Genomic DNA, 26,713 nt, shown 5'->3' on the forward strand with positions numbered 1-26,713 from the left:
GGAAATCAGAGTCGCGTCTGAGGGATGCTGCTGCTGCTTCCCTGATCTAGTGTCCCCTGCACGTTGTAATAATCCCGCATGGAACGAAATCCTTCTATGCCCAGGCATCCTCTCTGGGAAAGCATAGCATTCGTTGGGCAATCAGAGTCGGGTTTGTGGGAAGCTGCTGCTTCTTGCCTGAGCTACTCTGCTCAGGACAGTGCAAGATACCCGCATGGAGCGAAATTTTCTTTCACCTAGCATCCCCTCTGCCAGAGAGAGAAGCGTGGTTGCACCTCTGGAATGGGCCTTAAGGAAAGGGACACGTCTGTCACCGTGCTCCCCAAGAGCAAGTCTGGGGAAGGTGCATCACGTTGCCACGGGTAAAGAGAAGGAGCCGTTGGCTTTGTGTTCGGGAAACGGTCACGATGCAGGAGAGTTGGCACTGGCAGGAACAGCGGGCCCGTTGTAAGACAAGTGTCACCAGCTACTTGTGAAAACAGAGTCGCGTCTGAGGGATGCTGCTGCTGCTTCCCTGATCTAGTCTCCCCTGCACGCTGTAATAATCCCGCAAGGAACGAAATCCTTCTATGCCCAGGCATCCTCTCTGTGAAAGCATAGCATTCGTTGGGCAATCAGAGTCGGGTTTGTGGGAAGCTGCTGCTTCTTGCCTGAGCTAGTCTGCTCAGGACAGTGCAAGATACCCGCATGGAGCGAAATTATCTTTTACCTAGCATCCCCTCTGCCAGAGAGAGAAGCGTGGTTGCACCTTTGGAAAGGGCCTTATGGAAAGGGACACGTCTGTCACTGTGCTCCCCAAGAGCAAATCTGGGGAAGGTGCATCACGCTGCCACGGGCAAAGAGAAGGAGCCGTTTGCTTTGTGTTCGGGAAACGGTCGCGATGAAGGAGAGTTGGCACTGGCAGGAACAGCGGGCCCGTTGTAAGACAAGTGTCACCATCTACCTGTGCTGAGGATCGGAGGCCTGGCTGCTAAGGTGACAGAAGAGTATGACTATGGCAGGCAGTTGTGCTCCACACTGAGGAAGGAGTCTGGGCAGAAGGCAGGCCTGTCCTGTGTCTCTTGTCCCAAGGGGACAGCGTCTCCTTGACCACCTGTGCCTAGGGCAGACTTGGGCTTGCCACCAAGCGCCATAGCTTCAACTCGCAGAAACAGCTCCCTGGACGAACGGGCAGTCCGATGCCGTCTTCCTCCAAGATGTGACAACGTTGTTGGTGTCAGGAAGTGTGCCGGGGTAGCAGGGGGGACAGACCCAAACAGATCCCCAGCCCAGTGCACGGGCCTGTGCAGGGTTCATGTCGACTCTCCTCTCCTGTGGGGAAGGCACTGGCTTAGTCCCCGAATCCACGCGATCGCTACTGCAAAAGGCCTAGCCTTGCCTATGATAGGACATGAAGTGAGCATAGAGTGCCATCCTAGGCAACGCACGCTGCTGTTGGTTTTTGATTGTGCCTGCTTAGTTCAGTTGGTAAATCAGAGTCAGATCTGTAGGCTGCTGTGGCTGCTTGCCTTAGCCTAGTATTCGTAGGACGGTGGGAGAGCCCCGCATAGAGCGAAAGCCAATTTGCCCGGGCATCCCCTTTGGGAAGTCACAGCTTTCGTTGGGAAATCAGAGTCGCTTCTGAGGGATGCTGTTGCTGCTTGCCTGGGTTAGACTTCCCTGCAAATTGTAATAAACGCGCATGGAGCCAAATCATCTATGGCCAGGCCTCCTCTCTGAGAAAGCAGAGCATTCGTTGGGCAATCAGTGTCGGGTTTTTAGGAAGCTGCTGCTTCTTGCCTGAGCTATTCTGCTGAGGACAGTGCAAGATACCTGCATGGAGCGAAATTCCCTTTCACCTAGCATCCCCTCTGCCAGAGAGAGAAGCGTGGTTGCACCTCTGGAAAGGGGCTTAAGGAAAGGGACACGTCTGTCACCGTGCTCCCCAAGAGCAAGTCTGGGGAAGGTGCAGCACGCTGCCACGGGCAAAGAGAAGGAGCCGTTGGCTTTGTGTTCGGGAAACGGTCGCGATGCAGGAGAGTTGGCACTGGCAGGAACAGCGGGCCCGTTGTAAGACAAGTGTCACCAGCTACTTGTGAAAACAGAGTCGCGTCTGAGGGATGCTGCTGCTGCTTCCCTGATCTAGTCTCCCCTGCACGTTGTAATAATCCCGCATGAAATGAAATCCTTCTGTACCCAGGCACCCTCTCTGGGAAAGCATAGCATTCGTTGGGCAATCAGAGTCGGGTTTGTGGGAAGCTGCTGCTTCTTGCCTGAGCTAGTCTGCTCAGGACAGTGCAAGATACCCGCATGGAGCGAAATTATCTTTTACCTAGCATCCCCTCTGCCAGAGAGAGAAGCGTGGTTGCACCTCTGGAAAGGGCCTTATGGAAAGGGACACGTCTGTCACTGTGCTCCCCAAGAGCAAGTCTGGGGAAGGTGCTTCACGCTGCCACGGGCAAAGAGAAGGAGCCGTTGGCTTTGTGTTCGGGAAACGGTCGCGATGCAGGAGAGTTGGCACTGGAGGAACAGCGGGCCCGTTGTAAGACAAGTGTCACCATCTACCTGTGCTGAGGGTCGGAGGCCTGGCTGCTAAGGTGACAGAAGAGTATGACTATGGCAGGCAGTTGTGCTCCACACTGAGGAAGGAGTCTGGGCAGAAGGCAGGCCTGTCCTGTGTCTCTGGTCCCAAGGGGACAGCGTCTCCTTGACCACCTGTGCCTAGGGCAGACTTGGGCTTGCCACCAAGCGCCATAGCTTCAACTCGCAGAAACAGCTCCCTGGACGAACGGGCAGTCCGATGCCGTCTTCCTCCAAGATGTGACAACGTTGTTGGTGTCAGGAAGTGTGCCGGGGTAGGAGGGGGGACAGACCCAAACAGATCCCCAGCCCAGTGCACGGGCAGTGTGCAGGGTTCATGTCGACTCTCCTCTCCTGTGGGGAAGGCACTGGCTTAGTCCCCGATTCCACGCGAGCGCTAGTGCAAAAGGCCTAGCCTTGCCTATGACAGGACATGAAGTGAGCATAGAGTGCCATCCTAGGCAACGCACGCTGCTGTTGGTTTTTGATTGTGCCTGCTTAGTTCAGTTGGTAAATCAGAGTCAGATCTGTAGGCTGCTGTGGCTGCTTGCCTTACCCTAGTATTCGTAGGACGGTGGGAGAGCCCCGCATAGAGCGAAAGCCACTTTGCCCGGGCATCCCCTTTGGGAAGTCACAGCTTTCGTTGGGAAATCAGAGTCGCGTCTGAGGGATGCTGTTGCTGCTTGCCTGAGTTAGACTTCCCTGCAAATTGTACTAAACCCGCATGGAGCGAAATCATCTATGGCCAGGCCTCCTCTCTGAGGAAGCAGAGCTTCGTTAGGCAATCAGTGTCGGGTTTTTAGGAAGCTGCTGCTTCTTGCCTGAGCTATTCTGCTGAGGAAAGTGCAAGATACCCGCATGGAGTGAAATTCCCTTTCACCTAGCATCCCCTCTGCCAGAGAGAGAAGCGTGGTTGCACCTCTGGCAAGGGGCTTAAGGAAAGGGACACGTCTGACACCGTGCTCCCCAAGAGCAAGTCTGGGGAAGGTGCAGCACGCTGCCACGGGCAAAGAGAAGGAGCCGTTGGCTTTGTGTTCGGGAAACGGTCTCGATGCAGGAGAGATGGCACTGGCAGGAACAGCGGGCCCGTTGTAAGACAAGTGTCACCAGCTACTTGTGAAAACAGAGTCGCGTCTGAGGGATGCTGCTGCTGCTTCCCTGATCTACTCTCCCCTGAACGTTGTAATAATCCCGCATGGAATGAAATCCTTCTATGCCCAGGCATCCTCTCTGTGAAAGCATAGCATTCGTTGGGCAATCAGAGTCGGTTTGTGGGAAGCTGCTGCTTCTTGCCTGAGCTAGTCTGCTGAGGACAGTGCAAGATACCCGCATGGAGCGAAATTATCTTTTACCTAGCATCCCCTCTGCCAGAGAGAGAAGCGTGGTTGCACCTTTGGAAAGGGCCTTATGGAAAGGGACACGTCTGTCACTGTGCTCCCAAAGAGCAAGTCTGGGGAAGGTGCATCACGCTGCCACGGGCAAAGAGAAGGAGCCGTTGGCTTTGTGTTCGGGAAACACTCGCGATGCAGGAGAGTTGGCACTAGCAGGAACAGCGGGCCCGTTGTAAGACAAGTGTCACCATCTACCTGTGCTGAGGGTCGGAGGCCTGGCTGCTAAGGTGACAGAAGAGTACGACTAGGGCAGGCACGCGTGCTCCACACTGAGGAAGGAGTCTGTGCAGAAGGCAGGCCAGTCCTGTGTCTCTGGTCCCAAGGGGACAGCGTCTCCTTGACCCCCTCTGCCTAGGGCAGACTTGGGCTAGCCACCAAGCGCCATAGCTGCAACTCGCAGAAACAGCTCCCTGGACGAACGGGCAGTCCGATGCCGTCTTCCTCCAAGATGTGACAACGTTGTTGGTGTCAGGAAGTGTGCCGGGGTAGGAGGGGGGACAGACACAAACAGATCCCCATCCCCGTGCACGGGCAGTGTGCAGGGTTCATGTCGACTCTCCTCTCCTGTGGGGAAGGCACTGGCTTAGTCCCCGATTCCACGCGAGCGCTAGTGCAAAAGGCCTAGCCTTGCCTATGCTAGGACATGAAGTGAGCATAGAGTGCCATCCTAGGCAACGCACACTGCTGTAGGTTTGTGATTGACCCTGCTTAGTTCGGCTTGGCAGGGAGAACGCACGGCGCGAACATGGAGCCCTGGAAAGCAAGGCCCAAGATACACTAGCTCTCCCGCAGCTCTTCTTCTTTGAAGTGTCAGAGCGAATGCCCAAAGCCTTGCTGTGAAGCAGCAGCGAAGGGCAGTTCGCGCCAGCTGAAAACCTCTGCGAACGTATAGCAGTAGCTGGTAAATCAGAGTCGGATCTGTAGGCTGCTGTGGCTGCTTGCCTTAGCCTAGTATTCGTAGGACGGTGGGAGAGCCCCGCATAGAGCGAAAGCCTCTTTGCCCGGGCATCCCCTCTGGGAAGGCACAGCTTTCGTTGGGAAATCAGAGTCGCGTCTGAGGGATGCTGCTGCTGCTTCCCTGATCTAGTGTCCCCTGCACGTTGTAATAATCCCGCATGGAACGAAATCCTTCTATGCCCAGGCATCCTCTCTGGGAAAGCATAGCATTCGTTGGGCAATCAGAGTCGGGTTTGTGGGAAGCTGCTGCTTCTTGCCTGAGCTACTCTGCTCAGGACAGTGCAAGATACCCGCATGGAGCGAAATTTTCTTTCACCTAGCATCCCCTCTGCCAGAGAGAGAAGCGTGGTTGCACCTCTGGAATGGGCCTTAAGGAAAGGGACACGTCTGTCACCGTGCTCCCCAAGAGCAAGTCTGGGGAAGGTGCATCACGTTGCCACGGGTAAAGAGAAGGAGCCGTTGGCTTTGTGTTCGGGAAACGGTCACGATGCAGGAGAGTTGGCACTGGCAGGAACAGCGGGCCCGTTGTAAGACAAGTGTCACCAGCTACTTGTGAAAACAGAGTCGCGTCTGAGGGATGCTGCTGCTGCTTCCCTGATCTAGTCTCCCCTGCACGCTGTAATAATCCCGCAAGGAACGAAATCCTTCTATGCCCAGGCATCCTCTCTGTGAAAGCATAGCATTCGTTGGGCAATCAGAGTCGGGTTTGTGGGAAGCTGCTGCTTCTTGCCTGAGCTAGTCTGCTCAGGACAGTGCAAGATACCCGCATGGAGCGAAATTATCTTTTACCTAGCATCCCCTCTGCCAGAGAGAGAAGCGTGGTTGCACCTCTGGAAAGGGCCTTATGGAAAGGGACACGTCTGTCACTGTGCTCCCCAAGAGCAAATCTGGGGAAGGTGCATCACGCTGCCACGGGCAAAGAGAAGGAGCCGTTTGCTTTGTGTTCGGGAAACGGTCGCGATGAAGGAGAGTTGGCACTGGCAGGAACAGCGGGCCCGTTGTAAGACAAGTGTCACCATCTACCTGTGCTGAGGATCGGAGGCCTGGCTGCTAAGGTGACAGAAGAGTATGACTATGGCAGGCAGTTGTGCTCCACACTGAGGAAGGAGTCTGGGCAGAAGGCAGGCCTGTCCTGTGTCTCTTGTCCCAAGGGGACAGCGTCTCCTTGACCACCTGTGCCTAGGGCAGACTTGGGCTTGCCACCAAGCGCCATAGCTTCAACTCGCAGAAACAGCTCCCTGGACGAACGGGCAGTCCGATGCCGTCTTCCTCCAAGATGTGACAACGTTGTTGGTGTCAGGAAGTGTGCCGGGGTAGCAGGGGGGACAGACCCAAACAGATCCCCAGCCCAGTGCACGGGCCTGTGCAGGGTTCATGTCGACTCTCCTCTCCTGTGGGGAAGGCACTGGCTTAGTCCCCGAATCCACGCGATCGCTACTGCAAAAGGCCTAGCCTTGCCTATGATAGGACATGAAGTGAGCATAGAGTGCCATCCTAGGCAACGCACGCTGCTGTTGGTTTTTGATTGTGCCTGCTTAGTTCAGTTGGTAAATCAGAGTCAGATCTGTAGGCTGCTGTGGCTGCTTGCCTTAGCCTAGTATTCGTAGGACGGTGGGAGAGCCCCGCATAGAGCGAAAGCCAATTTGCCCGGGCATCCCCTTTGGGAAGTCACAGCTTTCGTTGGGAAATCAGAGTCGCTTCTGAGGGATGCTGTTGCTGCTTGCCTGGGTTAGACTTCCCTGCAAATTGTAATAAACGCGCATGGAGCCAAATCATCTATGGCCAGGCCTCCTCTCTGAGAAAGCAGAGCATTCGTTGGGCAATCAGTGTCGGGTTTTTAGGAAGCTGCTGCTTCTTGCCTGAGCTATTCTGCTGAGGACAGTGCAAGATACCTGCATGGAGCGAAATTCCCTTTCACCTAGCATCCCCTCTGCCAGAGAGAGAAGCGTGGTTGCACCTCTGGAAAGGGGCTTAAGGAAAGGGACACGTCTGTCACCGTGCTCCCCAAGAGCAAGTCTGGGGAAGGTGCAGCACGCTGCCACGGGCAAAGAGAAGGAGCCGTTGGCTTTGTGTTCGGGAAACGGTCGTGATGCAGGAGAGTTGGCACTGGCAGGAACAGCGGGCCCGTTGTAAGACAAGTGTCACCAGCTACTTGTGAAAACAGAGTCGCGTCTGAGGGATGCTGCTGCTGCTTCCCTGATCTAGTCTCCCCTGCACGTTGTAATAATCCCGCATGAAATGAAATCCTTCTGTACCCAGGCACCCTCTCTGGGAAAGCATAGCATTCGTTGGGCAATCAGAGTCGGGTTTGTGGGAAGCTGCTGCTTCTTGCCTGAGCTAGTCTGCTCAGGACAGTGCAAGATACCCGCATGGAGCGAAATTATCTTTTACCTAGCATCCCCTCTGCCAGAGAGAGAAGCGTGGTTGCACCTCTGGAAAGGGCCTTATGGAAAGGGACACGTCTGTCACTGTGCTCCCCAAGAGCAAGTCTGGGGAAGGTGCTTCACGCTGCCACGGGCAAAGAGAAGGAGCCGTTGGCTTTGTGTTCGGGAAACGGTCGCGATGCAGGAGAGTTGGCACTGGAGGAACAGCGGGCCCGTTGTAAGACAAGTGTCACCATCTACCTGTGCTGAGGGTCGGAGGCCTGGCTGCTAAGGTGACAGAAGAGTATGACTATGGCAGGCAGTTGTGCTCCACACTGAGGAAGGAGTCTGGGCAGAAGGCAGGCCTGTCCTGTGTCTCTGGTCCCAAGGGGACAGCGTCTCCTTGACCACCTGTGCCTAGGGCAGACTTGGGCTTGCCACCAAGCGCCATAGCTTCAACTCGCAGAAACAGCTCCCTGGACGAACGGGCAGTCCGATGCCGTCTTCCTCCAAGATGTGACAACGTTGTTGGTGTCAGGAAGTGTGCCGGGGTAGGAGGGGGGACAGACCCAAACAGATCCCCAGCCCAGTGCACGGGCAGTGTGCAGGGTTCATGTCGACTCTCCTCTCCTGTGGGGAAGGCACTGGCTTAGTCCCCGATTCCACGCGAGCGCTAGTGCAAAAGGCCTAGCCTTGCCTATGACAGGACATGAAGTGAGCATAGAGTGCCATCCTAGGCAACGCACGCTGCTGTTGGTTTTTGATTGTGCCTGCTTAGTTCAGTTGGTAAATCAGAGTCAGATCTGTAGGCTGCTGTGGCTGCTTGCCTTACCCTAGTATTCGTAGGACGGTGGGAGAGCCCCGCATAGAGCGAAAGCCACTTTGCCCGGGCATCCCCTTTGGGAAGTCACAGCTTTCGTTGGGAAATCAGAGTCGCGTCTGAGGGATGCTGTTGCTGCTTGCCTGAGTTAGACTTCCCTGCAAATTGTAATAAACCCGCATGGAGCGAAATCATCTATGGCCAGGCCTCCTCTCTGAGGAAGCAGAGCTTCGTTAGGCAATCAGTGTCGGGTTTTTAGGAAGCTGCTGCTTCTTGCCTGAGCTATTCTGCTGAGGACAGTGCAAGATACCCGCATGGAGCGAAATTCCCTTTCACCTAGCATCCCCTCTGCCAGAGAGAGAAGCGTGGTTGCACCTCTGGAAAGGGGCTTAAGGAAAGGGACACGTTTGTCACCGTGCTCCCCAAGAGCAAGTCTGGGGAAGGTGCAGCACGCTGCCACGGGCAAAGAGAAGGAGCCGTTGGCTTTGTGTTCGGGAAACGGTCGCGATGCAGGAGAGTTGGCACTGGCAGGAACAGCGGGCCCGTTGTAAGACAAGTGTCACCAGCTACTTGTGAAAACAGAGTCGCGTCTGAGGGATGCTGCTGCTGCTTCCCTGATCTACTCTCCCCTGAACGTTGTAATAATCCAGCATGGAATGAAATCCTTCTATGCCCAGGCATCCTCTCTGTGAAAGCATAGCATTCGTTGGGCAATCAGAGTCGGTTTGTGGGAAGCTGCTGCTTCTTGCCTGAGCTAGTCTGCTCAGGACAGTGCAAGATACCCGCATGGAGCGAAATTATCTTTTACCTAGCATCCCCTCTGCCAGAGAGAGAAGCGTGGTTGCACCTTTGGAAAGGGCCTTATGGAAAGGGACACGTCTGTCACTGTGCTCCCCAAGAGCAAGTCTGGGGAAGGTGCATCACGCTGCCACGGGCAAAGAGAAGGAGCCGTTGGCTTTGTGTTCGGGAAACACTCGCGATGCAGGAGAGTTGGCACTGGCAGGAACAGCGGGCCCGTTGTAAGACAAGTGTCACCATCTACCTGTGCTGAGGGTCGGAGGCCTGGCTGCTAAGGTGACAGAAGAGTATGACTATGGCAGGCAGGTGTGCTCCACACTGAGGAAGGAGTCTGGGCAGAAGGCAGGCCTGTCCTGTGTCTCTGGTCCCAAGGGGACAGCGTCTCCTAAACCACCTGTCCTAGGGCAGACTTGGGCTAGCCACCAAGCGCCATAGCTTCAACTCGCAGAAACAGCTCCCTGGACGAACGGGCAGTCCGATGCCGTCTTCCTCCAAGATGTGACAACGTTGTTGGTGTCAGGAAGTGTGCCGGGGTAGGAGGGGCGGACAGACCCAAACAGATCCCCAGCCCAGTGCACGGGCAGTGTGCAGGGTTCATGTCGACTCTCCTCTCCTGTGGGGAAGGCACTGGCTTAGTCCCCGATTCCACGCGAGCGCTAGTGCAAAAGGCCTAGCCTTGCCTATGCCAGGACATGAAGTGAGCATAGAGTGCCATCCTAGGCAACGCACACTGCTGTAGGTTTGTGATTGACCCTGCTTAGTTCGGCTTGGCAGGGAGAACGCACGGCGCGAACATGGAGCCCCGGAAAGCAAGGCCCAAGATACACTAGCTCTCCCGCAGCTCTTCTTCTTTGAAGTGTCAGAGCGAATGCCCAAAGCCTTGCTGTGAAGCAGCAGCGAAGGGCAGTTCGCGCCAGCTGAAAACCTCTGCGAACGTATAGCAGTAGCTGGTAAATCAGAGTCGGATCTGTAGGCTGCTGTGGCTGCTTGCCTTAGCTAGTATTCGTAGGACGGTGGGAGAGCCCCGCATAGAGCGAAAGCCTCTTTGCCCGGGCATCCCCTCTGGGAAGGCACAGCTTTCGTTGGGAAATCAGAGTCACGTCTGAGGGATGCTGCTGCTGCTTCCCTGAGCTAGTCTCCCATGCACGTTGTAATAAACCCGCATGGAACGAAATCCTTCTATGCCCAGGCATCCTCTCTGGGAAAGCATAGCATTCGTTGGGCAATCAGAGTCGGGTTTGTGGGAAGCTGCTGCTTCTTGCCTGAGCTACTCTGCTCAGGACAGTGCAAGATACCCGCATGGAGCGAAATATTCTTTCACCTAGCATCCCCTATGCCAGAGAGAGAAGCGTGGTTGCACCTCTGGAAAGGGGCTTAAGGAAAGGGACACGTCTGTCACCGTGCTCCCCAAGAGCAAGTCTGGGGAAGGTGCAGCACGCTGCCACGGGCAAAGAGAAGGAGCCGTTGGCTTTGTGTTCGGGAAACGGTCGTGATGCAGGAGAGTTGGCACTGGCAGGAACAGCGGGCCCGTTGTAAGACAAGTGTCACCAGCTACTTGTGAAAACAGAGTCGCGTCTGAGGGATGCTGCTGCTGCTTCCCTGATCTAGTCTCCCCTGCACGTTGTAATAATCCCGCATGAAATGAAATCCTTCTGTACCCAGGCACCCTCTCTGGGAAAGCATAGCATTCGTTGGGCAATCAGAGTCGGGTTTGTGGGAAGCTGCTGCTTCTTGCCTGAGCTAGTCTGCTCAGGACAGTGCAAGATACCCGCATGGAGCGAAATTATCTTTTACCTAGCATCCCCTCTGCCAGAGAGAGAAGCGTGGTTGCACCTCTGGAAAGGGCCTTATGGAAAGGGACACGTCTGTCACTGTGCTCCCCAAGAGCAAGTCTGGGGAAGGTGCTTCACGCTGCCACGGGCAAAGAGAAGGAGCCGTTGGCTTTGTGTTCGGGAAACGGTCGCGATGCAGGAGAGTTGGCACTGGAGGAACAGCGGGCCCGTTGTAAGACAAGTGTCACCATCTACCTGTGCTGAGGGTCGGAGGCCTGGCTGCTAAGGTGACAGAAGAGTATGACTATGGCAGGCAGTTGTGCTCCACACTGAGGAAGGAGTCTGGGCAGAAGGCAGGCCTGTCCTGTGTCTCTGGTCCCAAGGGGACAGCGTCTCCTTGACCACCTGTGCCTAGGGCAGACTTGGGCTTGCCACCAAGCGCCATAGCTTCAACTCGCAGAAACAGCTCCCTGGACGAACGGGCAGTCCGATGCCGTCTTCCTCCAAGATGTGACAACGTTGTTGGTGTCAGGAAGTGTGCCGGGGTAGGAGGGGGGACAGACCCAAACAGATCCCCAGCCCAGTGCACGGGCAGTGTGCAGGGTTCATGTCGACTCTCCTCTCCTGTGGGGAAGGCACTGGCTTAGTCCCCGATTCCACGCGAGCGCTAGTGCAAAAGGCCTAGCCTTGCCTATGACAGGACATGAAGTGAGCATAGAGTGCCATCCTAGGCAACGCACGCTGCTGTTGGTTTTTGATTGTGCCTGCTTAGTTCAGTTGGTAAATCAGAGTCAGATCTGTAGGCTGCTGTGGCTGCTTGCCTTACCCTAGTATTCGTAGGACGGTGGGAGAGCCCCGCATAGAGCGAAAGCCACTTTGCCCGGGCATCCCCTTTGGGAAGTCACAGCTTTCGTTGGGAAATCAGAGTCGCGTCTGAGGGATGCTGTTGCTGCTTGCCTGAGTTAGACTTCCCTGCAAATTGTAATAAACCCGCATGGAGCGAAATCATCTATGGCCAGGCCTCCTCTCTGAGGAAGCAGAGCTTCGTTAGGCAATCAGTGTCGGGTTTTTAGGAAGCTGCTGCTTCTTGCCTGAGCTATTCTGCTGAGGACAGTGCAAGATACCCGCATGGAGCGAAATTCCCTTTCACCTAGCATCCCCTCTGCCAGAGAGAGAAGCGTGGTTGCACCTCTGGAAAGGGGCTTAAGGAAAGGGACACGTTTGTCACCGTGCTCCCCAAGAGCAAGTCTGGGGAAGGTGCAGCACGCTGCCACGGGCAAAGAGAAGGAGCCGTTGGCTTTGTGTTCGGGAAACGGTCGCGATGCAGGAGAGTTGGCACTGGCAGGAACAGCGGGCCCGTTGTAAGACAAGTGTCACCAGCTACTTGTGAAAACAGAGTCGCGTCTGAGGGATGCTGCTGCTGCTTCCCTGATCTACTCTCCCCTGAACGTTGTAATAATCCAGCATGGAATGAAATCCTTCTATGCCCAGGCATCCTCTCTGTGAAAGCATAGCATTCGTTGGGCAATCAGAGTCGGTTTGTGGGAAGCTGCTGCTTCTTGCCTGAGCTAGTCTGCTCAGGACAGTGCAAGATACCCGCATGGAGCGAAATTATCTTTTACCTAGCATCCCCTCTGCCAGAGAGAGAAGCGTGGTTGCACCTTTGGAAAGGGCCTTATGGAAAGGGACACGTCTGTCACTGTGCTCCCCAAGAGCAAGTCTGGGGAAGGTGCATCACGCTGCCACGGGCAAAGAGAAGGAGCCGTTGGCTTTGTGTTCGGGAAACACTCGCGATGCAGGAGAGTTGGCACTGGCAGGAACAGCGGGCCCGTTGTAAGACAAGTGTCACCATCTACCTGTGCTGAGGGTCGGAGGCCTGGCTGCTAAGGTGACAGAAGAGTATGACTATGGCAGGCAGGTGTGCTCCACACTGAGGAAGGAGTCTGGGCAGAAGGCAGGCCTGTCCTGTGTCTCTGGTCCCAAGGGGACAGCGTCTCCTTAACCACCTGTCCTAGGGCAGACTTGGGCTAGCCACCAAGCGCCATAGCTTCAACTCGCAGAAACAGCTCCCTGGACGAACGGGCAGTCCGATGCCGTCTTCCTCCAAGATGTGACAACGTTGTTGGTGTCAGGAAGTGTGCCGGGGTAGGAGGGGCGGACAGACCCAAACAGATCCCCAGCCCAGTGCACGGGCAGTGTGCAGGGTTCATGTCGACTCTCCTCTCCTGTGGGGAAGGCACTGGCTTAGTCCCCGATTCCACGCGAGCGCTAGTGCAAAAGGCCTAGCCTTGCCTATGCCAGGACATGAAGTGAGCATAGAGTGCCATCCTAGGCAACGCACACTGCTGTAGGTTTGTGATTGACCCTGCTTAGTTCGGCTTGGCAGGGAGAACGCACGGCGCGAACATGGAGCCCCGGAAAGCAAGGCCCAAGATACACTAGCTCTCCCGCAGCTCTTCTTCTTTGAAGTGTCAGAGCGAATGCCCAAAGCCTTGCTGTGAAGCAGCAGCGAAGGGCAGTTCGCGCCAGCTGAAAACCTCTGCGAACGTATAGCAGTAGCTGGTAAATCAGAGTCGGATCTGTAGGCTGCTGTGGCTGCTTGCCTTAGCTAGTATTCGTAGGACGGTGGGAGAGCCCCGCATAGAGCGAAAGCCTCTTTGCCCGGGCATCCCCTCTGGGAAGGCACAGCTTTCGTTGGGAAATCAGAGTCACGTCTGAGGGATGCTGCTGCTGCTTCCCTGAGCTAGTCTCCCATGCACGTTGTAATAAACCCGCATGGAACGAAATCCTTCTATGCCCAGGCATCCTCTCTGGGAAAGCATAGCATTCGTTGGGCAATCAGAGTCGGGTTTGTGGGAAGCTGCTGCTTCTTGCCTGAGCTACTCTGCTCAGGACAGTGCAAGATACCCGCATGGAGCGAAATATTCTTTCACCTAGCATCCCCTATGCCAGAGAGAGAAGCGTGGTTGCACCTCTGGAAAGGGCCTTAAGGAAAGGGACACGTCTGTCACCGTGCTCCCCAAGAGCAAGTCTGGGGAAGGTGCAGCACGCTGCCACGGGCAAAGAGAAGGAGCCGTTGGCTTTGTGTTCGGGAAACGGTCGCGATGCAGGAGAGTTGGCACTGGCAGGAACAGCGGGCCCGTTGTAAGACAAGTGTCACCAGTTACTTGTGAAAACAGAGTCGCGTCTGAGGGATGCTGCTGCTCCTTCCCTGATCTAGTCTCCCCTGCACGTTGTAATAATCCCGCATGGAATGAAATCCTTCTATGCCCAGGCATCCTCTCTGTGAAAGCATAGCATTCGTTGGGCAATCAGAGTCGGGTTTGTGGGAAGCTGCTGCTTCTTGCCTGAGCTAGTCTGCTCAGGACAGTGCAAGATACCCGCATGGAGCGAAATTATCTTTTACCTAGCATCCCCTCTGCCAGAGAGAGAAGCCTGGTTGCACCTCTGGAAAGGGGCTTAAGGAAAGGGACAAGTCTATCACCGTGCTCCCCAAGACCAAGTCTGGGAAAGGTGAAGCACGCTGCCACGGGCAAAGAGAAGGAGCCGTTGGCTTTGTGTTCGGGAAACGGTCGCGATGCAGGAGAGTTGGCACTGGCAGGAACAGCGGGCCCGTTGTAAGACAAGTGTCACCATCTACCTGTGCTGAGGGTCGGAGGCCTGGCTGCTAAGGTGACAGAAGAGTATGACTATGGAAGGCAGGTGTGCTCCACACTGAGAAAGGAGTCTGGGCAGAAGGCAGGCCTGTCCTGTGTCTCTGGTCCCAAGGGGACAGCGTCTCCTTGACCACCTGTGCCTAGGGCAGACTTGGGCTTGCCACCAAGCGCCATAGCTTCAACTCGCAGAAACAGCTCCCTGGACGAACGGGCAGTCCGATGCCGTCTTACTCCAAGATGTGACAACGTTGTTGGTGTCAGGAAGTGTGCCGGGGTAGCAGGGGCGACAGACCCAAACAGATCCCCAGCCCTGTGCACGGGCAGTGTGCAGGGTTCATGTCGACTCTCCTCTCCTGTGGGGAAGGCACTGGCTTAGTCCCCGATTCCACGCGAGCGCTAGTGCAAAAGGCCTAGCCTTGCCTATGCCAGGACATGAAGTGAGCATAGAGTGCCATCCTAGGCAACGCACGCTGCTGTTGGTTTTTGATTGTGCCTGCTTAGTTCAGTTGGTAAATCAGAGTCAGATCTGTAGGCTGCTGTGGCTGCTTGCCTTACCCTAGTATTCGTAGGACGGTGGGAGAGCCCCGCATAGAGCGAAAGCCACTTTGCCCGGGCATCCCCTTTGGGAAGTCACAGCTTTCGTTGGGAAATCAGAGTCGCGTCTGAGGGATGCTGTTGCTGCTTGCCTGAGTTAGACTTCCCTGCAAATTGTAATAAACCCGCATGGAGCGAAATCATCTATGGCCAGGCCTCCTCTCTGAGAAAGCAGAGCTTCGTTAGGCAATCAGTGTCGGGTTTTTAGGAAGCTGCTGCTTCTTGCCTGAGCTATTCTGCTGAGGACAGTGCAAGATACCCGCATGGAGCGAAATTCCCTTTCACCTAGCATACCCTCTGCCAGAGAGAGAAGCGTGGTTGCAACTCTGGAAAGGGGCTTAAGGAAAGGGACACGTCTGTCACCGTGCTCCCCAAGAGCAAGTCTGGGGAAGGTGCAGCACGCTGCCACGGGCAAAGAGAAGGAGCCGTTGGCTTTGTGTTCGGGAAACGGTCGCGATGCAGGAGAGTTGGCACTGGCAGGAACAGCGGGCCCGTTGTAAGACAAGTGTCACCATCTACCTGTGCTGAGGGACGGAGGCCTGGCTGCTAAGGTGACAGAAGAGTACGACTAGGGCAGGCACGCGTGCTCCACACTGAGGAAGGAGTCTGTGCAGAAGGCAGGCCAGTCCTGTGTCTCTGGTCCCAAGGGGACAGCGTCTCCTTGACCCCCTCTGCCTAGGGCAGACTTGGGCTAGCCACCAAGCGCCATAGCTGCAACTCGCAGAAACAGCTCCCTGGACGAACGGGCAGTCCGATGCCGTCTTCCTCCAAGATGTGACAACGTTGTTGGTGTCAGGAAGTGTGCCGGGGTAGGAGGGGGGACAGACCCAAACAGATCCCCATCCCCGTGCACGGGCAGTGTGCAGGGTTCATGTCGACTCTCCTCTCCTGTGGGGAAGGCACTGGCTTAGTCCCCGATTCCACGCGAGCGCTAGTGCAAAAGGCCTAGCCTTGCCTATGCCAGGACATGAAGTGAGCATAGAGTGCCATCCTAGGCAACGCACACTGCTGTAGGTTTGTGATTGACCCTGCTTAGTTCGGCTTGGCAGGGAGAACGCACGGCGCGAACATGGAGCCCCGGAAAGCAAGGCCCAAGATACACTAGCTCTCCCGCAGCTCTTCTTCTTTGAAGTGTCAGAGCGAATGCCCAAAGCCTTGCTGTGAAGCAGCAGCGAAGGGCAGTTCGCGCCAGCTGAAAACCTCTGCGAACGTATAGCAGTAGCTGGTAAATCAGAGTCGGATCTGTAGGCTGCTGTGGCTGCTTGCCTTAGCCTAGTATTCGTAGGACGGTGGGAGAGCCCCGCATAGAGCGAAAGCATCTTTGCCCGGGCATCCCCTCTGGGAAGGCACAGCTTTCGTTGGGAAATCAGAGTCGCGTCTGAGGGATGCTGCTGCTGCTTCCCTGATCTAGTGTCCCCTGCACGTTGTAATAATCCCGCATGGAACGAAATCCTTCTATGCCCAGGCATCCTCTCTGGGAAAGCATAGCATTCGTTGGGCAATCAGAGTCGGGTTTGTGGGAAGCTGCTGCTTCTTGCCTGAGCTACTCTGCTCAGGACAGTGCAAGATACCCGCATGGAGCGAAATTTTCTTTCACCTAGCATACCCTCTGCCAGAGAGAGAAGCGTGGTTGCACCTCTGGAAAGGGCCTTAAGGAAAGGGACACGTCTGTCACCGTGCTCCCCAAGAGCAAGTCTGGGGAAGGTGCATCACGTTGCCACGGGCAAAGAGAAGGAGCCGTTGGCTTTGTGTTCGGGAAACGGTCACGATGCAGGAGAGTTGGCACTGGCAGGAACAGCGGGCCCGTTGTAAGACAAGTGTCACCAGCTACTTGTGAAAACAGAGTCGCGTCTGAGGGATGCTGCTGCTGCTTCCCTGATCTAGTCTCCCCTGCACGCTGTAATAATCCCGCAAGGAACGAAATCCTTCTATGCCCAGGCATCCTCTCTGGGAAAGCATAGCATTCGTTGGGCAATCAGAGTCGGGTTTGTGGGAAGCTGCTGCTTCTTGCCTGAGCTAGTCTGCTCAGGACAGTGCAAGATACCCGCATGGAGCGAAATTATCTTTTACCTAGCATCCCCTCTGCCAGAGAGAGAAGCGTGGTTGCACCTCTGGAAAGGGCCTTATGGAAAGGGACACGTCTGTCACTGTGCTCCCCAAGAGCAAATCTGGGGAAGGTGCATCACGCTGCCACGGGCAAAGAGAAGGAGCCGTTGGCTTTGTGTTCGGGAAACGGTCGCGATGAAGGAGAGTTGGCACTGGCAGGAACAGCGGGCCCGTTGTAAGACAAGTGTCACCATCTACCTGTGCTGAGGATCGGAGGCCTGGCTGCTAAGGTGACAGAAGAGTATGACTATGGCAGGCAGTTGTGCTCCACACTGAGGAAGGAGTCTGGGCAGAAGGCAGGCCTGTCCTGTGTCTCTTGTCCCAAGGGGACAGCGTCTCCTTGACCACCTGTGCCTAGGGCAGACTTGGGCTTGCCACCAAGCGCCATAGCTTCAACTCGCAGAAACAGCTCCCTGGACGAACGGGCAGTCCGATGCCATCTTCCTCCAAGATGTGACAACGTTGTTGGTGTCAGGAAGTGTGCCGGGGTAGCAGGGGGGACAGACCCAAACAGATCCCCAGCCCAGTGCACGGGTCTGTGCAGGGTTCATGTCGACTCTCCTCTCCTGTGGGGAAGGCACTGGCTTAGTCCCCGAATCCACGCGATCGCTAGTGCAAAAGGCCTAGCCTTGCCTATGATAGGACATGAAGTGAGCATAGAGTGCCATCCTAGGCAACGCACGCTGCTGTTGGTTTTTGATTGTGCCTGCTTAGTTCAGTTGGTAAATCAGAGTCAGATCTGTAGGCTGCTGTGGCTGCTTGCCTTAGCCTAGTATTCGTAGGACGGTGGGAGAGCCCCGCATAGAGCGAAAGCCAATTTGCCCGGGCATCCCCTTTGGGAAGTCACAGCTTTCGTTGGGAAATCAGAGTCGCTTCTGAGGGATGCTGTTGCTGCTTGCCTGGGTTAGACTTCCCTGCAAATTGTAATAAACGCGCATGGAGCGAAATCATCTATGGCCTGGCCTCCTCTCTGAGAAAGCAGAGCATTCGTTGGGCAATCAGTGTCGGGTTTTTAGGAAGCTGCTGCTTCTTGCTGAGCTATTCTGCTGAGGACAGTGCAAGATACCTGCATGGAGCGAAATTCCCTTTCACCTAGCATCCCCTCTGCCAGAGAGAGAAGCGTGGTTGCACCTCTGTAAAGGGGCTTAAGGAAAGGGACACGTCTGTCACCGTGCTCCCCAAGAGCAAGTCTGGGGAAGGTGCAGCAGGCTGCCACGGGCAAAGAGAAGGAGCCGTTGGCTTTGTGTTCGGGAAACGGTCGCGATGCAGGAGAGTTGGCACTGGCAGGAACAGCGGGCCAGTTGTAAGACAAGTGTCACCAGTTACTTGTGAAAACAGAGTCGCGTCTGAGGGATACAGCTGCTCCTTCCCTGATCTAGTCTCCCCTGCACGTTGTAATAATCCCGCATGAAATGAAATCCTTCTGTACCCAGGCACCCTCTCTGGGAAAGCATAGCATTCGTTGGGCAATCAGAGTCGGGTTTGTGGGAAGCTGCTGCTTCTTGCCTGAGCTAGTCTGCTCAGGACAGTGCAAGATACCCGCATGGAGCGAAATTATCTTTTACCTAGCATCCCCTCTGCCAGAGAGAGAAGCGTGGTTGCACCTCTGGAAAGGGCCTTATGGAAAGGGACACGTCTGTCACTGTGCTCCCCAAGAGCAAGTCTGGGGAAGGTGCATCACGCTGCCACGGGCAAAGAGAAGGAGCCGTTGGCTTTGTGTTCGGGAAACGGTCGCGATGAAGGAGAGTTGGCACTGGCAGGAACAGCGGGCCCGTTGTAAGACAAGTGTCACCATCTACCTGTGCTGAGGGTCGGAGGCCTGGCTGCTAAGGTGACAGAAGAGTATGACTATGGCAGGCAGTTGTGCTCCACACTGAGGAAGGAGTCTGGGCAGAAGGCAGGCCTGTCCTGTGTCTCTGGTCCCAAGGGGACAGCGTCTCCTTGACCACCTGTGCCTAGGGCAGACTTGGGCTTGCCACCAACCGCCATAGCTTCAACTCGCAGAAACAGCTCACTGGACGAACGGGCAGTCCGATGCCGTCTTCCTCCAAGATGTGACAACGTTGTTGGTGTCAGGAAGTGTGCCGGGGTAGGAGGGGGGACAGACCCTAACAGATCCCCAGCCCAGTGCCCGGGCAGTGTGCAGGGTTCATGTCGACTCTCCTCTCCTGTGGGGAAGGCACTGGCTTAGTCCCCGATTCCACGCGAGCGCTAGTGCAAAAGGCCTATCCTTGCCTATGCCAGGACATGAAGTGAGCATAGAGTGCCATCCTAGGCAACGCACGCTGCTGTTGGTTTTTGATTGTGCCTGCTTAGTTCAGTTGGTAAATCAGAGTCAGATCTGTAGGCTGCTGTGGCTGCTTGCCTTACCCTAGTATTCGTAGGACGGTGGGAGAGCCCCGCATAGAGCGAAAGCCACTTTGCCCGGGCATCCCCTTTGGGAAGTCACAGCTTTCGTTGGGAAATCAGAGTCGCGTCTGAGGGATGCTGTTGCTGCTTGCCTGAGTTAGACTTCCCTGCAAATTGTAATAAACCCGCATGGAGCGAAATCATCTATGGCCAGGCCTCCTCTCTGAGAAAGCAGAGCTTCGTTAGGCAATCAGTGTCGGGTTTTTAGGAAGCTGCTGCTTCTTGCCTGAGCTATTCTGCTGAGGACAGTGCAAGATACCCGCATGGAGCGAAATTCCCTTTCACCTAGCATCCCCTCTGCCAGAGAGAGAAGCGTGTTTGCAACTCTGGAAAGGGGCTTAAGGTAAGGGACACGTCTGTCACCGTGCTCCCCAAGAGCAAGTCTGGGGAAGGTGCAGCACGCTGCCACGGGCAAAGAGAAGGAGCCGTTGGCTTTGTGTTCGGGAAACGGTCGCGATGCAGGAGAGTTGGCACTGGCAGGAACAGCGGGCCCGTTGTAAGACAAGTGTCACCATCTACCTGTGCTGAGGGACGGAGGCCTGGCTGCTAAGGTGACAGAAGAGTACGACTAGGGCAGGCACGCGTGCTCCACACTGAGGAAGGAGTCTGTGCAGAAGGCAGGCCGGTCCTGTGTCTCTGGTCCCAAGGGGACAGCGTCTCCTTGACCCCCTCTGCCTAGGGCAGACTTGGGCTAGCCACCAAGCGCCATAGCTGCAACTCGCAGAAACAGCTCCCTGGACGAACGGGCAGTCCGATGCCGTCTTCCTCCAAGATGTGACAACGTTGTTGGTGTCAGGAAGTGTGCCGGGGTAGGAGGGGGGACAGACACAAACAGATCCCCATCCCCGTGCACGGGCAGTGTGCAGGGTTCATGTCGACTCTCCTCTCCTGTGGGGAAGGCACTGGCTTAGTCCCCGATTCCACGCGAGCGCTAGTGCAAAAGGCCTAGCCTTGCCTATGCCAGGACATGAAGTGAGCATAGAGTGCCATCCTAGGCAACGCACACTGCTGTAGGTTTGTGATTGACCCTGCTTAGTTCGGCTTGGCAGGGAGAACGCACGGCGCGAACATGGAGCCCCGGAAAGCAAGGCCCAAGATACACTAGCTCTCCCGCAGCTCTTCTTCTTTGAAGTGTCAGAGCGAATGCCCAAAGCCTTGCTGTGAAGCAGCAGCGAAGGGCAGTTCGCGCCAGCTGAAAACCTCTGCGAACGTATAGCAGTAGCTGGTAAATCAGAGTCGGATCTGTAGGCTGCTGTGGCTGCTTGCCTTAGCTAGTATTCGTAGGACGGTGGGAGAGCCCCGCATAGAGCGAAAGCCTCTTTGCCCGGGCATCCCCTCTGGGAAGGCACAGCTTTCGTTGGGAAATCAGAGTCGCGTCTGAGGGATGCTGCTGCTGCTTCCCTGATCTAGTGTCCCCTGCACGTTGTAATAATCCCGCATGGAACGAAATCCTTCTATGCCCAGGCATCCTCTCTGGGAAAGCATAGCATTCGTTGGGCAATCAGAGTCGGGTTTGTGGGAAGCTGCTGCTTCTTGCCTGAGCTACTCTGCTCAGGACAGTGCAAGATACCCGCATGGAGCGAAATTTTCTTTCACCTAGCATCCCCTCTGCCAGAGAGAGAAGCGTGGTTGCACCTCTGGAAAGGGCCTTAAGGAAAGGGACACGTCTGTCACCGTGCTCCCCAAGAGCAAGTCTGGGGAAGGTGCATCACGTTGCCACGGGCAAAGAGAAGGAGCCGTTGGCTTTGTGTTCGGGAAACGGTCACGATGCAGGAGAGTTGGCACTGGCAGGAACAGCGGGCCCGTTGTAAGACAAGTGTCACCAGCTACTTGTGAAAACAGAGTCGCGTCTGAGGGATGCTGCTGCTGCTTCCCTGATCTAGTCTCCCCTGCACGCTGTAATAATCCCGCAAGGAACGAAATCCTTCTATGCCCAGGCATCCTCTCTGTGAAAGCATAGCATTCGTTGGGCAATCAGAGTCGGGTTTGTGGGAAGCTGCTGCTTCTTGCCTGAGCTAGTCTGCTCAGGACAGTGCAAGATACCCGCATGGAGCGAAATTATCTTTTACCTAGCATCCCCTCTGCCAGAGAGAGAAGCGTGGTTGCACCTCTGGAAAGGGCCTTATGGAAAGGGACACGTCTGTCACTGTGCTCCCCAAGAGCAAATCTGGGGAAGGTGCATCACGCTGCCACGGGCAAAGAGAAGGAGCCGTTTGCTTTGTGTTCGGGAAACAGTCGCGATGAAGGAGAGTTGGCACTGGCAGGAACAGCGGGCCCGTTGTAAGACAAGTGTCACCTCTACCTGTGCTGAGGATCGGAGGCCTGGCTGCTAAGGTGACAGAAGAGTATGACTATGGCAGGCAGGTGTGCTCCACACTGAGGAAGGAGTCTGGGCAGAAGGCAGGCCTGTCCTGTGTCTCTTGTCCCAAGGGGACAGCGTCTCCTTGACCACCTGTGCCTAGGGCAGACTTGGGCTTGCCACCAAGCGCCATAGCTTCAACTCGCAGAAACAGCTCCCTGGACGAACGGGCAGTCCGATGCCGTCTTCCTCCAAGATGTGACAACGTTGTTGGTGTCAGGAAGTGTGCCGGGGTAGCAGGGGGGACAGACCCAAACAGATCCCCAGCCCAGTGCACGGGCCTGTGCAGGGTTCATGTCGACTCTCCTCTCCTGTGGGGAAGGCACTGGCTTAGTCCCCGAATCCACGCGATCGCTAGTGCAAAAGGCCTAGCCTTGCCTATGATAGGACATGAAGTGAGCATAGAGTGCCATCCTAGGCAACGCACGCTGCTGTTGGTTTTTGATTGTGCCTGCTTAGTTCAGTTGGTAAATCAGAGTCAGATCTGTAGGCTGCTGTGGCTGCTTGCCTTAGCCTAGTATTCGTAGGACGGTGGGAGAGCCCCGCATAGAGCAAAAGCCAATTTGCCCGGGCATCCCCTTTGGGAAGTCACAGCTTTCGTTGGGAAATCAGAGTCGCTTCTGAGGGATGCTGTTGCTGCTTGCCTGGGTTAGACTTCCCTGCAAATTGTAATAAACGCGCATGGAGCGAAATCATCTATGGCCTGGCCTCCTCTCTGAGAAAGCAGAGCATACGTTGGGCAATCAGTGTCGGGTTTTTAGGAAGCTGCTGCTTCTTGCCTGAGCTATTCTGCTGAGGACAGTGCAAGATACCTGCATGGAGCGAAATTCCCTTTCACCTAGCATCCCCTCTGCCAGAGAGAGAAGCGTGGTTGCACATCTGGAAAGGGCTTAAGGAAAGGGACACGTCTGTCACCGTGCTCCCCAAGAGCAAGTCTGGGGAAGGTGCAGCAGGCTGCCACGGGCAAAGAGAAGGAGCCGTTGGCTTTGTGTTCGGGAAACGGTCGCGATGCAGGAGAGTTGGCACTGGCAGGAACAGCGGGCCCGTTGTAAGACAAGTGTCTCCAGCTACTTGTGAAAACAGAGTCGCGTCTGAGGGATGCTGCTGCTGCTTCCCTGATCTAGTCGCCCTGCACGTTGTAATAATCCCGCATGAAATGAAATCCTTCTGTACCCAGGCACCCTCTCTGGGAAAGCATAGCATTCGTTGGGCAATCAGAGTCGGGTTTGTGGGAAGCTGCTGCTTCTTGCCTGAGCTAGTCTGCTCAGGACAGTGCAAGATACCCGCATGGAGCGAAATTATCTTTTACCTAGCATCCCCTCTGCCAGAGAGAGAAGCGTGGTTGCACCTCTGGAAAGGGCCTTATGGAAAGGGACACGTCTGTCACTGTGCTCCCCAAGAGCAAGTCTGGGGAAGGTGCATCACGCTGCCACGGGCAAAGAGAAGGAGCCGTTGGCTTTGTGTTTGGGAAACGGTCGCGATGCAGGAGAGTTGGCACTGGCAGGAACAGCGGGCCCTTTGTAAGACAAGTGTCACCATCTACCTGTGCTGAGGGACGGAGGCCTGGCTGCTAAGGTGACAGAAGAGTACGACTAGGGCAGGCACGCGTGCTCCACACTGAGGAAGGAGTCTGTGCAGAAGGCAGGCCAGTCCTGTGTCTCTGGTCCCAAGGGGACAGCGTCTCCTTGACCCCCTCTGCCTAGGGCAGACTTGGGCTAGCCACCAAGCGCCATAGCTGCAACTCGCAGAAACAGCTCCCTGGACGAACGGGCAGTCCGATGCCGTCTTCCTCCAAGATGTGACAACGTTGTTGGTGTCAGGAAGTGTGCCGGGGTAGGAGGGGGGACAGACACAAACAGATCCCCATCCCCGTGCACGGGCAGTGTGCAGGGTTCATGTCGACTCTCCTCTCCTGTGGGGAAGGCACTGGCTTAGTCCCCGATTCCACGCGAGCGCTAGTGCAAAAGGCCTAGCCTTGCCTATGCCAGGACATGAAGTGAGCATAGAGTGCCATCCTAGGCAACGCACACTGCTGTAGGTTTGTGATTGACCCTGGTTAGTTCGGCTTGGCAGGGAGAACGCACGGCGCGAACATGGAGCCCCGGAAAGCAAGGCCCAAGATACACTAGCTCTCCCGCAGCTCTTCTTCTTTGAAGTGTCAGAGCGAATGCCCAAAGCCTTGCTGTGAAGCAGCAGCGAAGGGCAGTTCGCGCCAGCTGAAAACCTCTGCGAACGTATAGCAGTAGCTGGTAAATCAGAGTCGGATCTGTAGGCTGCTGTGGCTGCTTGCCTTAGCCTAGTATTCGTAGGACGGTGGGAGAGCCCCGCATAGAGCGAAAGCCTCTTTGCCCGGGCATCCCCTCTGGGAAGGCACAGCTTTCGTTGGGAAATCAGAGTCGCGTCTGAGGGATGCTGCTGCTGCTTCCCTGAGCTAGTGTCCCCTGCACGCTGTAATAATCCCGCAAGGAACGAAATCCTTCTATGCCCAGGCATCCTCTCTGTGAAAGCATAGCATTCGTTGGGCAATCAGAGTCGGGTTTGTGGGAAGCTGCTGCTTCTTGCCTGAGCTAGTCTGCTCAGGACAGTGCAAGATACCCGCATGGAGCGAAATTATCTTTTACCTAGCATCCCCTCTGCCAGAGAGAGAAGCGTGGTTGCACCTCTGGAAAGGGCCTTATGGAAAGGGACACGTCTGTCACTGTGCTCCCCAAGAGCAAATCTGGGGAAGGTGCATCACGCTGCCACGGGCAAAGAGAAGGAGCCGTTTGCTTTGTGTTCGGGAAACGGTCGCGATGAAGGAGAGTTGGCACTGGCAGGAACAGCGGGCCCGTTGTAAGACAAGTGTCACCATCTACCTGTGCTGAGGATCGGAGGCCTGGCTGCTAAGGTGACAGAAGAGTATGACTATGGCAGGCAGTTGTGCTCCACACTGAGGAAGGAGTCTGGGCAGAAGGCAGGCCTGTCCTGTGTCTCTTGTCCCAAGGGGACAGCGTCTCCTTGACCACCTGTGCCTAGGGCAGACTTGGGCTTGCCACCAAGCGCCATAGCTTCAACTCGCAGAAACAGCTCCCTGGACGAACGGGCAGTCCGATGCCGTCTTCCTCCAAGATGTGACAACGTTGTTGGTGTCAGGAAGTGTGCCGGGGTAGCAGGGGGGACAGACCCAAACAGATCCCCAGCCCAGTGCACGGGCCTGTGCAGGGTTCATGTCGACTCTCCTCTCCTGTGGGGAAGGCACTGGCTTAGTCCCCGATTCCACGCGAGCGCTAGTGCAAAAGGCCTAGCCTTGCCTATGCCAGGACATGAAGTGAGCATAGAGTGCCATCCTAGGCAACGCACGCTGCTGTTGGTTTTTGATTGTGCCTGCTTAGTTCAGTTGGTAAATCAGAGTCAGATCTGTAGGCTGCTGTGGCTGCTTGCCTTACCCTAGTATTCGTAGGACGGTGGGAGAGCCCCGCACAGAGCGAAAGCCACTTTGCCCGGGCAACCCCTTTGGGAAGTCACAGCTTTCGTTGGGAAATCAGAGTCGAGTCTGAGGGATGCTGTTGCTGCTTGCCTGAGTTAGACATCCCTGCAATTTGTAATAAACCCGCATTGAGCGAAATCATCTCTGGCCAGGCCTCCTCTCTGAGAAAGCAGAGCTTCGTTAGGCAATCAGTGTCGGGTTTTTAGGAAGCTGCTGCTTCTTGCCTGAGCTATTCTGCTGAGGACAGTGCAAGATACCCGCATGGAGCGAAATTACCTTTCACCTAGCATCCCCTCTGCCAGAGAGAGAAGCGTGGTTGCAACTCTGGAAAGGGGCTTAAGGAAAGGGACACGTCTGTCACCGTGCTCCCCAAGAGCAAGTCTGGGGAAGGTGCAGCACGCTGCCACGGGCAAAGAGAAGGAGCCGTTGGCTTTGTGTTCGGGAAACGGTCGCGATGCAGGAGAGTTGGCACTGGCAGGAACAGCGGGCCCATTGTAAGACAAGTGTCACCATCTACCTGTGCTGAGGATCGGAGGCCTGGCTGCTAAGGTGACAGAAGAGTACGACTAGGGCAGGCACGCGTGCTCCACACTGAGGAAGGAGTCTGTGCAGAAGGCAGGCCGGTCCTGTGTCTCTGGTCCCAAGGGGACAGCGTCTGCTTGACCCCCTCTGCCTAGGGCAGACTTGGGCTAGCCACCAAGCGCCATAGCTGCAACTCGCAGAAACAGCTCCCTGGACGAACGGGCAGTCCGATGCCGTCTTCCTCCAAGATGTGACAACGTTGTTGGTGTCAGGAAGTGTGCCGGGGTAGGAGGGGGGACAGACACAAACAGATCCCCATCCCCGTGCACGGGCAGTGTCCAGGGTTCATGTCGACTCTCCTCTCCTGTGGGGAAGGCACTGGCTTAGTCTCCGATTCCACGCGAGCGCTAGTGCAAAAGGCCTAGCCTTGCCTATGCCAGGACATGAAGTGAGCATAGAGTGCCATCCTAGGCAACGCACACTGCTGTAGGTTTGTGATTGACCCTGCTTAGTTCGGCTTGGCAGGGAGAACGCACGGCGCGAACATGGAGCCCCGGAAAGCAAGGCCCAAGATACACTAGCTCTCCCGCAGCTCTTCTTCTTTGAAGTGTCAGAGCGAATGCCCAAAGCCTTGCTGTGAAGCAGCAGCGAAGGGCAGTTCGCGCCAGCTGAAAACCTCTGCGAACGTATAGCAGTAGCTGGTAAATCAGAGTCGGATCTGTAGGCTGCTGTGGCTGCTTGCCTTAGCCTAGTATTCGTAGGACGGTGGGAGAGCCCCGCATAGAGCGAAAGCCTCTTTACCCGGGCATCCCCTCTGGGAAGGCACAGCTTTCGTTGGGAAATCAGAGTCGCGTCTGAGGGATGCTGCTGCTGCTTCCCTGAGCTAGTCTCCCCTGCACGTTGTAATAAACCCGCATGGAACGAAATCCTTCAATGCCCAG

The sequence above is a fragment of the Neovison vison genome, chromosome 11, assembly GCF_020171115.1.
Source record: "Neovison vison isolate M4711 chromosome 11, ASM_NN_V1, whole genome shotgun sequence".
NCBI lineage: Eukaryota > Metazoa > Chordata > Mammalia > Carnivora > Mustelidae > Neogale > Neogale vison.